This window comes from Camelus dromedarius, chromosome 14 (assembly GCF_036321535.1).
Source record: "Camelus dromedarius isolate mCamDro1 chromosome 14, mCamDro1.pat, whole genome shotgun sequence".
Taxonomy (NCBI): domain Eukaryota; kingdom Metazoa; phylum Chordata; class Mammalia; order Artiodactyla; family Camelidae; genus Camelus; species Camelus dromedarius.
Genome location: NC_087449.1, coordinates 15,091,426 through 15,105,740, shown reverse-complemented (window position 1 = coordinate 15,105,740; position 14,315 = coordinate 15,091,426). Strand labels below are relative to the sequence as shown.

General features: G+C 36.9%; 1 long non-coding RNA gene across 1 annotated transcript in view; it reads right to left on the bottom strand.

Annotated features, from left to right (window-relative positions):
• The window catches only part of LOC135322866 (uncharacterized), a 196,175-nt gene that overhangs the window by 115,117 nt on the left and 66,743 nt on the right, over positions 1-14,315 (bottom strand). Inside the window, exon 2 of the long non-coding RNA XR_010383787.1 lies at positions 5,018-5,146. This is a non-coding gene — a long non-coding RNA (uncharacterized LOC135322866). The remainder of the gene's footprint in view (positions 1-5,017; positions 5,147-14,315) is intronic.

Genomic DNA, 14,315 nt, shown 5'->3' with positions numbered 1-14,315 from the left:
AATAGGAGACCATCTGTCTTGCTGTCCTAAAATGACCCTTTCATTTACATAATGTCTGGTAGCATTCACAGAGATTCCCAGTTTAGAGTTATGTTTAAGCAAAATGTAACCTTTATAGACCGGGAAATCTTCATAAAGACTATACCTTCGCTAAACATGAAATTTCTGGTTCAGAATAATCAGCAAGTTATTTGTTGAAATCTCCACAAAAAATCTAATATTTTTTTTCTGAGTAAGGCAAAGTAAGCAGTTGACCAGACGCACTTTAGAAGAGATTAATAGTCTGTTCTGAGGACAGTCAAACCGGGGTTTGGGTTTGACCCCTGGATGTGTGATCTTGGGGAAATTCTTAACTTTGCTAAACTGATGTGTTCTCATAGGTTAAATGAGGGTGATATTAGTGTCACTGAGAGAAATAAATAAGGAAATGAGAAGTGGAAGTGTCTGAAACAGCCCCAGTCATACAGTAAACACTTAATAGACACTGGTTAATAGAATTGAGACATTTATGAAGTTTTGGATATGAATCTGAAATACCAGTTCTCATTGTACAGTAGTGGTAATAATTAGTAGCAGGGTCAATAAATCAGTAAAATAACAGTAAGAACTATTCCCTTTCTTTCTTAATCATATATTGTTCCCTCTACAGGAAAGACCTCATCAACATCAAATCTGCTGTACATGCCTCATTTCAAAAAACAACTCTCCTGTGCACTATATTTCCTTCTGGCTATCACTCAATTTTTATGCTCCCATTGGAACAAAAATCTTCAAAATCCTGTTTATACTTCCTTCCCTCCCATTCTCTCTTGAAGTCACACTAATGAGGTTTTCTTCCCAACAGCTGTTTGAAAACCACTTTTGTCAACATCACCAGTGACCTCCCCATTATCAAGTCCAGTGCTCATCTTACTTGTCCTTTAAGCAATATTTGATACAGTTGACCACTTCTTCATCTTTGAATTGTTTTCTTCACTTGGCAACCGTTAACAGTGCTCTCTTGTTTTCTATCCTCTGTTTTCTCAGTTCTCCTTTTCAATCTTCTCTACTGGTTCCGAATCATCTTCCAGAACTGTAAGAGTGCCCTGGGCCTCAGATCTCTCAGTCCTTTAGCTAACTCCCCTCTCCAGTGATCTTAACCAGTTCCATACTTAAAATACCATTTATAGATGAATGGCTCTTAAATGTGTATCTCTAACTCCAACTTCTCCCTTGAATTCCATATTTGTCTATCCAACTGTGCACTAGACATCTCCAATTGGCTGCCTAGGAGATATCTCATATACAATATTTCCCAACCTGAACTCCTGTGTTCCTATTTCTAACCCCTACCTCTACCCTTCCTTAATTCTTAAGTAGCAACTCCATTTTTTCAGCTGCTTCAAAAAACTTCTTTGAGACCCTCTCACACCATTCTCAGTCAAATCTAATCTAAAATCAGGTCCAATTACAGCTCCACTTTCAATCTGGCTTCAGTTTAATAATTTACCCTATAATCTAATGAGCAACAAGGGTATTCCTTATCTTAAAATTGACACCAGATAGTATCACTCCTTTGCTTAAAATTATCCTACAGTAGCTTCCTATCTCATTCAGAATAAAGTCCAAAGTTCTTACTATGGTCTACAAGGCCCTTCATCATATTGTCTCTGTTTTTCTGATTTCATCTCCCAGTATTTTTCTTCTAGGTCACTCCATTCTAGCTAGACAGAACTCTCTAGTCTTCCTTGGATATTTCAAGGCTTTGCACTAGTTTTTCTCTCTGCTTGAAATATTCTTCCCACTTATTTCTATTTACCTTGCTCCCTCACTTTATCCAAGTGTCTGTTCAAATGTCACCTTATCATAGAAACCATGAAAAACAGCAATCTCATCTTCATCACTCTCTATTCCTTACCTTGCCTCATTTTTCTTCATAAGTGTCATCACTACCTGGAATATTAATTTTTTATTATCTGTTTTCCTCATAGCAATGTAATTTTTATAAGTCCATGGACTATCTTTATTATTAATTGCTATAGTCTAAATTCATAGAATAGTACATGACATGCAGGAGAAGCAGTCATAAATATCTATTGAATTAATAATTCATTTGTTAAGCCCCTAATATGTAACCACTATCTCAGTTTATCTTTGCAGTTTATCTTTACAACCACCTGGGGTTAAATCCTTGGGCATTGGTCTCAGAATGTCATGAATCTGATGTTAACTCTTCTACTAGTTATATCAAGTTGGACAAGGTACTTGCCTCTCAAAACCTCAACTTCCTCATCCGTATAATAGGAAACAATATCTATTTCATGGTGTTATTATGAAGAGTAAAAGGGATAATGTATGAAGAGCTTTGCATAATGCCTAAACATTGCATAGCATTAATATAGATAAGAAAACTAAGAACCAGAAAGGTTAAAAACCCAAAGTCAAATAGGCTATAAAGACAGAAGGAAGGAGGCCAGGATATGGAATCTAGAACTCTAGTGCTAGACGATTTGCTTATTTGTGTTTCACTGACTGATTTTGAAACTAAATCTAGACAAGAACCTTTTCCCTCCATTTGTTACTGTATCTAAAAAGCAAAGTGATGCCTTTATTTTCAAGTTTTATGAGATCCTGTTGAACTATCCTGTTTTCTGGAATGACTAATATCAATTTTATATTTTTATTTATTCACACAACAAACATATGACTAGGAATTTATAGTCCACTTGGGAACAGAAGCCCTGTGTTTTGATGACAAAAAAATGTGAAGAACTGAGAAAGTGCTAAGGAAATTCAAGGGCAAGAATCATACCTTTACCTCTTTGTAGCTGAGAACACGCTCCTATTCCTTCCCGCATTCCCAATCAAGATGGCAGTTTCTCTGTAAAGCCCTTGCTATGGAAACACAAATACCTGAGAACAACTGAGATGCATACCCACTTTTCTCCTAAGTATTAAGGATTCTTGTTTAAGTTCCTAACATTAACTTCTCAAAACAAAAATGCACAGATAATCTTAGAAGGAGTAAACCACAGTACTTACTATTCATCTCATCTGGTTTGCACACTCTGAAATGGTGCCTCTGGATACACTATGAAAAAAGCTTTAATTAAGAGCAAACACACTTGTGTTTTGCTTATCTTGGGTCCAATAATCAGACTAAAGAGTTCATGAAGGGGGAAGAAAGCACATACTTTTTTCCCAAAGCTTTTTGTCTACTTATGCAGTTAAAAAAAAAAAGTCACATGTGCCATAGAGGATTATTTGCAGCCTCCGGAGAGAATGAACACACAGCATTAGTGTGCATGGAGACTGTCATGTGTTAGAAGAAAGCCCACAGCAGTGTGTCTGTAACTATAGAATCCTGAGGTTGAATTTCAGGGTTTATTGGGGTAAGCGAGTAATTCATAGGGATGTTGATATTTTAGCATTTTCTGTTCAACATGGGAATTCAGAGATCATCCTAGGAGAAATGAAGGGGAAAGCTATATATCTCAACTTTTATTTTTAATGAGGGTGAATCCATAGGGATGTCAAGAATTGGACCGTCCATTTGCCAAATCTCTGTTTTACATATGCACTTTTTTTTTTTTTCTGTCATCTTATTCCCCTCAAAAAAGTGTGGCCAAAAGTCATTCCTGTTATGGTATTTAGTGCCAGCACTGTCCAAATAAGAAGCTGTTCAGGGTTGAGAAAGAGCTGGCTTCAGAGGCACATGTGCTATGTTAGTGCTGGAAGCATTCCTATGTGGAAGTCTCTATGCTTCACACTGAATAAAACTGTATGATATTTACCACTACTTAATCCAAAGACTCCTTCTTCTTTCTATTTATGGTAACTGCACTGTGTTTTTTGGTTTTTTAACTACATCTGGACTGCAAATAAAAAGATACATGAGTTGTAAGTATGGTTGTGACAATAAGACAAAATTCTTACTATTACTGCTTTCACTTGAAGTCCTGGCATTTTCCTATCTCACAAATTGAAACCTCTAGGCAAATCTCTCTAAGCCTCAGAATCCACAATGGAAAATTAGGAATTATAATTATAATTATAATTACATTATACCACACACACAAAACTGTTGCCAAGATTAAAAGTTATAACATTCATATACCATTTAGCACATACATGATAAATGCTAGTTGGGGACATAAATAATAAAGGCTAGTTGGAAGGTAAGTAGAGTACAGACGTTTATAAGCAAATATACCTAATTTCTATCCTGCTCTACCACTTATAAACTGTAAACTTGACCAGCTTCATTTCTCTGAGCCTCAGTTTCTTTCTCTTTAAATTGGAGTGATATATTATCTATCTCACAGATGTGTGATAATCAAATGTGATAATATTGAAAGTGCTTACCACAGTGCCTGACACATTGTAAATGCTCTATATATTAGCCATTATTATTAATTCACTATGTTTTGAATGCTTGTATAAATAACTTATTTTAGGAAAATCTTCTGTGAAATAGTAAGTTCATTTACCTTCTTATAAGTGAAGATTGACATGGGTCCTTTTTTATTTGCAGTCCAGATGTAGTTAAAAAACCAAAGTATAAGTAGAGAATTACAGAGCCCTAAAAATTAGTAAATCACAGAGCATCTCTGAATTGATTAGATCATTTTGAGACGTCTCAGTCTGGACCCATCCATCCTGGTATAGATGTATACAGGCATTCCTGGTCTAAGTGCAATTAAGAATCACATAAGTTCTTTGAGCTTCCAGCTTTTTCTCCTGAAACAGGCCAGACATCCAAAAAAAAAAGTGGCTCTTTTCTGTTCCTCCAAGCTCTCGGCCCCAGCTAGGCCAAGTTCCCGAACCACTTCCCTTGACTCCTTGCTCAACAGCTCTCTGGAACCCAACTTTCGTGAACTCATGTCATCTTCTGCTAGAGCTAGGCTGTTGATCTCTAGTTCTCCTGGAATCCAGGGTCATTTTATCTTGGAGACATGCTTGTTTTCCAACTTCCAGAATAAAAAACTACAGACACACAAAAACCATCATCAATGCAAGTACACAAAGACACACTCACCAGAGAGACTTGAGGCGTGTAGTCAAAGTGACTGGACAGAAGACACTGAAAATGCAGTTAGAATCACAAAGCTTCATGTACCAAAAGGGTTTTATGTTTGTTCCTGTGTTCAGTGAAGAATACAGCATTCTGAAATGAAAAAAAAAACAAAAAACTGCTTTGTGAATAGATTGCCACATGGATCTCAATTCAGAAATATTTAAATTTTTTAAAAGGCACTTGTTTCATGCATTCACTGTTTCAAAAAATGTGTGGAAAAGCAAGAATAATGGCTAATGTTTACTGAGCATTCTATATGTGTCAGATACTATTCTAAGCACTGAAAAGTGCTAATGTAATAGGAAGTGCATAATCATAAGATCTCCATCTTACTAAGTAAACTGAGGCACAAAGGAGTTAAATTATTTGCCCATAGTTACATGGCTAGTAAGTGATGAAACCAGGTACTTACCTTGTACAAGGCATCTTGCCAGAGGCTGAGGATACAAAAGTAATAATATCTAATTTCTGCCTTCATGACAATTACATTTAAGTGAAAAAGTCAGGCAAAAATAGTACACATATAAAATAATTTTAAATGAGCACTATAAAAGGAATAGAAAATGGGGGAAGTACTTTTGGTAAGGTAGTTGTTATGGGCTGAATTGTGTCCCCGCCTGCCCCCCCCCCCCCCAATTCCTATGTTGGAATTCTAACCCTCAGTACTTCCAAATATGACTGCATTTGAAGACAGGGCCTCCAAAGAGGTCACTAAGGAAAAATGAGGTCATATGAGTGGGGCCCTAATTCAATATGACTGGTGTCCCTATAAGAAGAGAGATTAGAACACAATCAGTCAAAGAGACAAGAGGATGTGAAGTCAGCTGAGGACAACCACCTGCAAGCCAAGGAGAGAGGAGTCCAACATAAATCAACCATGCTGACCCCTTGATCTCAGACTTCTAGCTTCAAGAACTATGAGAAAATAAATTTCTGTTGTCTAAATCACCCAATCTGGGTTACTTTATTTTAGCAGCCCTAGAAAACTAATACAATGATCAAGGAAGTGAGGATATTTAAAGTTAAGACTTGCAGAATGAAAAGAATAGAAGAGAGTTGCAGACAGAGAAAAAAGAGCAGAGGCCTCGAGGTGAGAACCAAAAGCTTCCAACATTCTTCTGGTTTCAGAAGTGAGTCATCATAGCTCCTTCACTGAGTGATTACTCACAAAACACTTTATAATTTGGAAGTGTTTTAACAACATTATTCTCAATCATCATAACAACTACTGGAGGCAGATATTAACAGCTTCATTTTACAGATGGAAACTAAGGCACCAGAGATATTAAGTGACTATCCTAAGGTCACATAGTAACACCAGAGCCAGAACTTGAATCTAGTTTCTCTGATGCCAAAAACCAACATTCTTTCCACTATTCCAAAGTTTCATCCTAACCAAGAACATACAAACTTTGTATAAAGGGCTCCAGGAATCATAGGCCAGAGGTACCCTGGGAAAGGCAGATTAAGAGTTGAGAAACAATAATCAGGGTAGTTTTTCTTCATCTCTTCATAGGTTTCACATTCCTACCCCCCACACCCTCCTCTATTTGTCCTCAATAATAATGGTGTTACATTATGGGTTTTATCGGTTTTTAAAATTTGTTTTCACGAATAAGATATTTTAATTGCTTTAATTGCCCCTTTACTTTGACAGGGTAGACCCACGAATTCTCTTCAAAACGACTTTGAGTTTAACTGTGGCCTTTGCAAAATGGAACCTCAACAACTACCTACAGTGCTTGCCAGCAGGGCATGGGAAGCAGTACAAGCCACGGAGATTTCCACACAACACATCTGTTCTAAGTACAAAATTACAATAATTAGAGATGGCAAAGACTGAGCAGTCTATCTCCAGGAAGGTCAATGAAAGATTATGAAAATGTTTAGTCTAGGACTGGTCCCATTCTCCTAATACCACATAAAGTGCACAAACCATATACCCCTTCCCTATCAGACTACTGCATGAGCTAATCAAATGTAGTTTTAGCATATTTGTGCAAAGTCATGACCCATAACTCTATCATATTTCACAATCAGTTCTTCCCACTGAAGCATTTGGGAATCTGAAAGTAGAAACAAAACACACTGATTATCTATTAGAAGTTGTTTGAAAAATATTTTTGAGGGTCTGTTATGGAGAAGGTCCTCTATTAGCACTGTGAAGGTTATAAAAAAAAAAAAAGTTAAGAATAAGGCTAGCCCTCAAAATGAACCTAAACTTTTAACAGAAAAATGTCAACATTATCCACACCTATAATGCAAGACACAATTTGTAAATTGTGGAGAAAGGGTTGAAAAGGAAAAGAGGAATTCACATCTAAATGTGAGTTAGGGAGCCTTTCATGGAAGAGAAAGCACTTACACTGGGTCTTGAAAGGTGGTTAGAATTTCTGCTGGTATAGATGATAAAGGGTCAACTTTCAGAAGAAGAGAAAAAAATGAGCAAAAATGAGAAAAAGTGAAGCATTTTCAGGGGATAGTTTGATGAGAGTTTACACGTCAGGCTGAGAAGCGCGGGCTCTATTGTGTAAACAATACAGGGTGTTTAAATATGGGAAAGTCTAACAGGGAATGCCTACCTGCCATAGACCAGGCACCAAGTTTGGCCTCTTTCATATGAGTGTATCCTTCAGTCACCACAATTCAAACATTCAGAACACACTAAGGTGAGGAAACTGAGGTTTAGGAAGATGAAATACAGAATCAGCAATGGGAATGACATGATCAGAACTGTGCTCCAGGAGGAGTCTCACAGCAACGTAGGAAGAACTCTCACTTATTATCAGAAACAAGGCGGTGCGGAAAAGATGATCTAGGACCAGGATAATGATGTGCTGAGTTCAAAGTGAGTAAAACACAGCTAAGCGGAGATTTCCAAATAGCAGTTTTGGAGGTAAACATGGAATTGATTTGAGAGGTCAGAACTAGATGTAGATATTAAAGTCATAATTACAAGATGACAGTTTAAGTCAGGGGACGCACAGGATCGCAAAAGGGCAAATTAAGAGAAGACTGTGGAAGATACAACCTTGGGAAACACCATGACTCAGGAGAGAAGAGGAAGAAGGCATGCCAGTGAAGCAGAGAAAAAAGGGTGAAAGAAAGATTAAAGTGAGGAACAGCAAAGCTCAAGTTCCCATTATATGATAATTGCAAATCTATCAACAAAGTTGGAGATGAAGATAAAGGGATGAAGGAAGAAGAGAGTGCAATGCAATAACAATACAAGCACACAGAAGATGCAGCTGGAACACAGAGGTGGTAATGAATATCCATTTTAAAAGGTGTGCAGAAGGGTGAGTGTTTAAGAAAAACTTCCTGGAGAAAGTGACATCTAACATTTCCAAGTGCTCAGTAGAAGTGCCCTCCACCTTATACACATATTTATAGACAGGATCTTGTAAACCTAAAGACCACTACTTCCCAGAGGTTATTGGGGGGGGGGGGGTTGAAACTTCGCTTAAAAACTGATTATAATCCTCATGTTCTTTTCTCCTCTTTAGTCTTTTCAAGAATTCTAGAATTTTATTTTTTGCATGTATAATATGGCATCATTTTTATTAAAAAAACCCCACTAATTTTTCCCCCCATCATGTTAAACTCTATCTCTAAGCTTCATTTTCCCAGGGTGATTAAAGAGGGCCATGTTTGTAACGTTTTGAGATTCATGAAAGAAATGACTGAATACTGAGAATTATCAATAAAACAACTTGGAAAAAAAGGAAAAAAGAAAACAACTGAATTTCATTAGGGAAATGACTCACTACTGCACCAAGGGTTACTTTCTGTTAATTTATAATTTAGACTACAGGACAAAATTTTAACATTGGTTTTCTCACCTAAGACATACATACACTAAACTAAGAGGGAAAATTTAGGGAGAAAAAATCAAAGATAGGAAGGTGTGAGCATGTGTCTATGGACAGCAGAAAAGGAGCCAAAGGAAGGGCAAGAAAAATAAAATGTATGTGTGTGAATTGAGGAAGGGAGGTTCCCAGCCTAGAAGAGAAAGGCAGGTATGAAATTAGCCTTGATCAAAAGGGATCACCTATTTCTCCGTGACTGGATTAGAATCCTAGAATTTTAAAGCTGGAAAGGGCCATAGAGATCCCAGTCCAGATCTCAAATTTTATAGGTGAGAAAATCAAAACGCAGAGAGCCTCAGTGATGCACTGTCCATGTTCACAGAGCTGACAGAGTTGGCCAAAACTAAGATCTCTCTTATTCCCATTTCATAAACCCAGAATAAGCACCAAAATAAATAAATAAAAATAAAATCCCTCTAGAAAAGTTTTTGGCACAAAATGATAATTATAGTCAGAGCAGTGACAGCAATGGCTCCTCTTCCTCCTAAGGGTTACCTTTAGGCCGTTCTTGTACTGTGATCTTGTTACAACTCTTTCCTCTGTCACTTACCTGTTTCCTGAAAAATTAGGTTAAATAACACTGGTAAGAAATAATTCTTTATTAATGCTGATGATAACTACAATCTTCAGATTATTTACATTTTTTAATAAATCTTAAACATGTTCCAGCCACTATAGCTAATGGCACAAATAATGTCTCAACCTATAAGTGACATGACCCAATGGGCAGTAAAAGCAGTTTTCATGTAATGTTTGTACATTTTTAAAGTACAGAAAAGTACAGGAGATACTTCAATTTTGAAGGCTGACACAGAAAGAAAAGACAGTGTTTCTGTCAATCATTTGATCTCTGAGATATCTATCTCATTAAAACCCAGGCTTCTTGGATGATCATATTGGCTGAGTGAAAACATACCCATGGTACTCTTAGGGAATTATGAGCTAAGAATGTTTTTTATTTTGTCTTTAAACTTCCCTTGCGGAATATGCAAAATATTTTTCTTAAAATCTTCTTAATTTCATCATCATTTTTAAGCACAGTCTTTAATGAAGATAGGAAGAGGCTTATTTTGACTCCACAGAGAGAACTGAGGAAACCAGGTAAAAGAACCCTAGAATTTTAAGTTCGTTAGGCTAAATCAAGTGTGTACTTTATTGCATATTTAAACGATTGAGTGTTTTTGGTTCTGTTTTTGATCTTGGCCTACACTGATTTGGGTTGTCTGCAAAGCCCGGTTTACTAGATGATCGCTAATGCTACAATTTACTCTATGTCTTAAATATTTACCTAGAAGCATATGCATGTCTTCTGATTTTGCATGATAAATTTATTTATAAACAGTATAAAGTCATAATTAGAAAAAAAAAAAAAAAGAAAGGAAAAACCTGTGCTTAAATTGGTCAACAGCTCTCCTTCCATCTTTTTCTATAAGGGAGCCCTGAAAATTTGAACATCTACTCTTTACTTATCTCAAGTGTTATTTTAGAATAACTATTCACAAATTCCTTCTTACAAGGAACATGAAAATCTGTACATTTCCAAAAGGGATGCAAATAGTTAAAAAATATTTTTCTTCTCTTGTTGCATGTTTGTAAATATTCTTACACAACTGGGTATGTCCAGCAGTATTCGAGCATTATGATAAAGTACTTATTATCTATTTTATAGGGAATGATAGCTGCTTATCATATCCTAGTTGTCTCCAAGCATTCTACCAGTTTCTGCACAGTTATCTATACAAGGAAATTAATTGATGGGAAAAAACCTGGTATTCAATTACTTAAAATACAAGCCACATTATCAAAAACAATGAAAGATGGCTAAGAAAAAGTAAGGCATATAAATGTTTCCTCTATTAGTTCAGAGGAAAAAGAATGTATATTTCCTCAAAATAAGAGGGGTAGTAAGCTCTGCCTAGTACCATCTAATTCAGGGCTATCTGAACTTTTTGGTTCTTTTCCTACTCCCATTCCACTTCTGGAAAAGGATCTATTCATAGTGGAGGATAAAGGTTACTGAATAAGACTATTATAGAAAGTATATAATTTAGAGTCATTATATCCTACACCTATATAATTTCTATAACTGTTTAGTATAAATAATAGAAAACACTTCAGTATCTTGGCTCTGTGTGTTTCCCCATTATACCATTTGTAAGTTACAATCATTCATTTTTAGCCTAAACTTTTCATTGTACATGGTATTAAAAAGCCATAGTCAAGTTAGATCAAGTTGGGGTATACTTAACGCAAGGGTCATCTAGAAGCTTAAGTACACAAAAACAACCAACCCTCAGGAGCTAACTCACGTAATTGTAACGCTTCTAGCTTCCATAACTTGTTACTGGCATGTTCTTTCTTATCTTTAAATTCTTGCTTAACAACACTTGTTTAGGAATAAGAAAATCTAACAGCTGTTTTGTGTTCTGCAGTGTATTGTTCACATTCCCCTTTCTCAAAGATAGATCTACAGCCAATGAAGTTTAAGTACACTGTAAAAAGCCTAGCAATGTGGAATGTGATTCATCATCATCATATTCCACATGGCAGGCAAGATAATTCCACGGTGGATTTTGCACCAGCTAATAAGCAAAAGCCCAATTGAGAGAATAGTTCACGTTTTAAAAGTCTACTACAAAGGCATGTGTTAATCAGTCATATTCTAAAGGGAGCTTAACTCACAGAAAGAGGCATGGCTACTAGACTTTACTGGGCTGGATTATACAATGCAAAGAGAGCTAGATTTGCAGCCAGAATAGTTAGGTTTGAGTCCTTCTCCATTGACGTGCTGTGCAGCTTAAAGCAAGTGACTTAACCTCTTTGTGTCCCAATTTCTCATGCATTTTTTTCATTATCAAATGAGGCTAACTTACAAGTAAGGTAGGTGGAGAACATTTTGAAAAACTTGAAGCTTCATATAAACACAAATATTTACTATTGTTATTATCTAAGCATTTCAAGAACTGAGGTTTTGGCTTGCGTTTAGCTATTGGCTGTATATATATTATAGTCAATTCAATAATTTGCTCAATTTGGGGTATGGGGTTTAGAAACAAATGGATAATCGCAGGACTTGCCTCTTCCAAGAACAGTCCATACAGCACAAAACAGTGTGGAACATTTGTACATGGAAACCTCTAGAAACTTGGCCATTGACTTAGTCCATTCAAGCTGCTATCACAAAATACCACAGACTGGGTAGCTTATAAACAACAGAAATTGATTTCTAACAATTCTGGAGGATGGATGCCTAAGAGGAGGGTGCCTGTGTGGTCAAGTTCTGGTGAAAGACTTCTTCTGGGTTACAAAACCACTGTCTTCTCTCTGTGCCCTCACATAATGGAAGGGGCCACGGAGCTCTGTGGGTTTTCTAAGAACACTAATCCAATTCATAAGGACTCCACCCTCATGATCGAATCATTTCCAAAGGCCTCCACCTCCTAATACCATCACAGTGGGCATTAGGATTTCAATGTATAAATTTTGGGGGGACACAAAATTTAGAGCATAGTATCTTGCAATTAACTGTAGTCATAACAAAAAGAAAAAAACTGGAAGTCAGAGTTTATAAAAAATGATTAATTTCTCATGACAAGTAACATATCTAATGATTTTTTTTTCATCTTTGTAATATCACACACTAGCCACTTTTAAAAAAACTCAATGTCTGGTCATACTCTGTCATCAGCAGAGAAAACACCTGCTATGGCTTTAGAAATACAATAGGCAGGAAAATTAAAAGATTGCAACTATCCAGAATATCTTACTAGAAACAGGAAATATTTTGATATCCCAGAAGGTACTTTAGTGCTCATCACTGCAAAGTAAACCAGTGAGAGCCCCATATTTTTAGGTATGTAGATATAATGACAGTGGAAGCTCTATGTATGATTATAACTCCAAGAGAAATATGATGCCTCAAGTCTAGTGTAATATCAAAGTACTGCTCCAAATTCCAAGACCAAAAGAATGCTAGACATAAGCTAACTGGCTTTTCATACAAAGCCAAAAAGGAATTACAGCCTCTTCTGATACAACAAGTCTTCTGCTTCTTTTGTATGCCTCCTAATACCTAATCTGGGGATATATTACAAATTCACTAAACGGTTATTGCCATGATTTGAATGTTTGTTTCCCCCAAAACTCACATGGTGGAATCCTAATGCCCAATGTGACGGTGTTAGGAGGTGGGGCCTTAGGGAACTGATTAGATCATGAGGACGGAGCCCTCATAAGCAGTTAGTGCTCTTATAAAATAGACCCCACAGAGCTCTCCAGCCACTTTTAGCATGGGAGAATATAAGATGTCTGCGACCCAGAAGAAAGGCCTCACTTGACCATGGTGGCACCCAGATCTCAGACTTTCAGCCTCCAGAACTGCCAGAAATAAATTTCTGGTATTTATAAGCTAGCCTGACTGTGACATTTTGTTATAGAAGCCCAAATAGACTAGGACAGTTATTGTTTGAATAAAGGATACCATAAGCAAAAGTTCAGAAACAAGAATTTATTTATATTACAATTAATGTCATCTGGAATGGAGTATTCTGATTAATCAACGGCTTCGATAAAACGTCATGTGTTATCCCAAACAGTACCACTTATCAAGTCATTAGAACATGTTAAAACTTCCCAGAACAATTTGGATTTTTATTTGTCAGATACTATGTTAAACCCTTTATATGTATTTACTAGCTTAAACCTTTTTACAACCTATAAAAAAAAGACATTACCCCACTTTACAAAAGAGAAAACTAGTCACAGGACTCGTAGGTGTTAAAGCCAGGATTCAAATTCAGATTGGCCTAATTCCACAGCAGATACTCCTAACTATTACACAAAACCTCCTCCTTGATGGACCTATGTCTCTGCAACTACTGTGGCTAGAAACACACAGCAGAGAAACACCTGCAATTGACAGAATGCTGAAGGAGTAAGCTTTATTGTTCAAAGTCCACATCCCCAGAGTTCAACGGCTGGTGGAACACTCAGAGGAAAAATCTCTGGTAAATCTGGCAAAACTTGAAGCACCTGGCAGGGCTACAAGCCAGAAAATGTTGATCCAATAACCTGCCTAAACTGTCTCTAACAGCTAATCTTCCAGTAGGATTAGCTGACTGCAATTTGATGGGAGGCAGCTGTGCAAGGTTGCTCCTGGGTAGCCAGATTTCCATTATCTCTGTTTTATGGAGGGATAGTCTAAACTGCCCCATGCTCTATGGTCAGCAGCAGTTCTCACAGGCCTTTCTAACCATTTCCAGGCCAACTGGCTGGGGACATATCACTAAGAGAGCAAACCAAACCAAGCAACAGGAGCATAAGCTTACGAGCTGGAGTGTATCGCTTACAAGAATGCACATCCACCAGACTTCCAAACAGATGTAGCAGCA